The sequence below is a fragment of the Macrobrachium rosenbergii genome, chromosome 48 (genome assembly GCF_040412425.1).
Source record: "Macrobrachium rosenbergii isolate ZJJX-2024 chromosome 48, ASM4041242v1, whole genome shotgun sequence".
In the NCBI taxonomy this organism is placed as follows: domain Eukaryota; kingdom Metazoa; phylum Arthropoda; class Malacostraca; order Decapoda; family Palaemonidae; genus Macrobrachium; species Macrobrachium rosenbergii.
The window spans coordinates 8,618,002-8,620,501 of NC_089788.1; the positions used below are offsets into that span (position 1 = coordinate 8,618,002).

The window sequence follows — 2,500 nt, forward strand, 5'->3', positions numbered from 1 at the left end:
TCTCTCTCTCTCTCTCTCTCTCTCTCTCCACTCAGACAAACATTGCAACCCCTCTCCCTCTAACACACACACACACACCAAGTCTCTCTCTTTCTCTCTACTCAGACATACACTGCAATCTCTCTCCCTCTAAAACACACATCAAGTCTCTCTCTCTCCACTCAGACACACACTGCAATCTCTCTCCCTCTCAAACACACATCAAGTCTCTCTCTCTCCACTCAGACATACACTGCAATCTCTCTCCCTCTCAAACACACATCAAGTCTCTCTCTCTCTCTCTCTCCCTCCACTCAGACATACACTGCAATCTCTCTCTCTCTCAAACACACATCAAGTCTGTCTCTCTCTCTCTCTCTCTCTCTCTCTCTCTCCCTCCACTCAGACATACACTGCAATCTCTCTCCCTCTCAAACACACATCAAGTCTCTCTCTCTCTCTCTCTCTCTCTCTCTCTCTCTCTCTCTCTCTCTCTCCACTCAGACATACACTGCAATCTCTCTCCCTCTCAAACACACATCAAGTCTCTCTCTCTCTCTCTCTCTCCCTCCACTCAGACATACACTGCAATCTCTCTCCCTCTCAAACACACATCAAGTCTCTCTCTCTCTCTCTCTCTCTCTCTCTCTCTCTCTCTCTCTCTCTCTCTCTCTCTCTCCACTCAGACATACAGTGCAATTTCTCTCCCTCTCAAACACACATCAAGTCTCTCTCTCTCTCTCTCTCTCTCTCTCTCTCTCTCTCTCTCTCTCTGCCTCCACTCAGACATACACTGCAATCTCTCTCCCTCTCAAACACACATCAAGTCTCTCTCTCTCTCTCTCCATTCAGACATACACTACAATCTCTCCCTCTCAAACACACATCAAGTCTCTCTCTTTCTCTCTCTCTCTCTCTCTCTCTCTCTCTCTCTCTCTCACTGAGGGACCTGGGGCAACCCGAACGAACTGTAAGGTTTGTAACTGTAAGGTAAGGTAAGGTCTCTCTCTCTCTCCACTCAGACATACACTGCAATCTCTCTCCCTCTGAAACACATATCAAGTCTCTCTCTCTCTCCCTCTCTTCACTCAGATATACACTGCAATCCCTCTCCCTTTCACACACGCAACAAGTCTCTCTCTCTCTCTCTTTAATCAGACATACACTACAATCCTTCTCCCTCACACGCACACAATCACACCAAGTCTCTCTCTCTCTCACACAAACCCGACACTCGCCTTCCATAGTTCCAATAACCTCCCTTCCTTCCCCAACCTCGACAGAATTCCAGGAATAAACGACGAACTATACAGTCACAGAGCCATCAATCAGTGACTGCGTCAGTCAGTCAGTCCACCTCATCTTCGACTGCCAAACAACGTCGTAGTCATCATCCTTCCTATCCGGAGGAAGAATTCGCTTTAAAAAAAAATAAAAAAAGAAATATGTCCTGCGCATTTCTTAATCGTCGTTGGCAAGAGTAAGACTTAATTCGTTACTTGATGACGGTAAAGTAAAATAATGAAAAATAAGTATATTAAGGACAGTGACGATAATTCCTAACCGTTACTTTTACAACTGAGTGACCTGGGTTCGATCCTGATGTGAGTCAGGAATTTATTTATGTAACACGCGTGATTGTGTGCTGATTACTTCTATCATATTCACTTAGAAGGGGTATACATACATACATATATGTATGAATTTTTTTATCACATCACCGTGATTTATGTACAATCATTAAGCGTGAAATGGATATTAAACATTTGTAGCTTAATGTTTACATATATACATACATACATACATACACACACATACATACATATATATATATATATATATATATATATATATATATATATATATATATATATATATATAATATACATATAATATATAAATGTATGTATGTATATATATATATATATACATATATATATATATATATATATATATATATATATATATATATATATATATATATATATATATATATATATATATATTCAACCCATGAAGACTTACTGAGAAACCAGAAGGCTGTATCCTTCAGGTACCACCCATCTAATTATGGAAGAAAAAAAATTCCATATGGTTAAAAAAATCATATACGTAACCTACATAAATCTGGCTGTGTACACCCCCGAGCATATAAGTGCGAGAACTTACGTAGATAATAAACTATTATAAAATTAGAGAGTCTGAACCTAAAACGGTGACACAGTTTATGCGGCTAATATCACGGGGCACATTTCATGACCCTCTTGACGTTTCATAGCCACCTCTTTCTCACCCGAAGCCCACGGGTAGGGGGCGGACACCCTCCCCTTCCTCTCCCCCATCGTAGGAGGCGGAAACCCTCCCCTCCCCCATCCAAATTTTTACATCAATCATCGTATGGGATGCCAAAACCGAGAGAGAGAGAGAGAGAGAGAGAGAGAGAGAGAGAGAGAGAGAGAGAGAGAGAGAGAGAGATGGATCGAGCTCTGAGTTTATATAGTACGTATAGTGTCACCATCCT

At 41.2% G+C, this 2,500-nt stretch overlaps 2 protein-coding genes across 2 annotated transcripts in view; one reads left to right on the top strand and one right to left on the bottom strand.

Annotated features, from left to right (window-relative positions):
- Positions 1-2,500, bottom strand: part of LOC136831244 (tetratricopeptide repeat protein 1-like) — a 234,660-nt gene that overhangs the window by 63,200 nt on the left and 168,960 nt on the right. The gene's annotated exons all lie outside the window — the stretch shown is intronic.
- The window catches only part of LOC136831235 (transient receptor potential channel pyrexia-like), a 92,695-nt gene that overhangs the window by 35,221 nt on the left and 54,974 nt on the right, over positions 1-2,500 (top strand). The gene's annotated exons all lie outside the window — the stretch shown is intronic.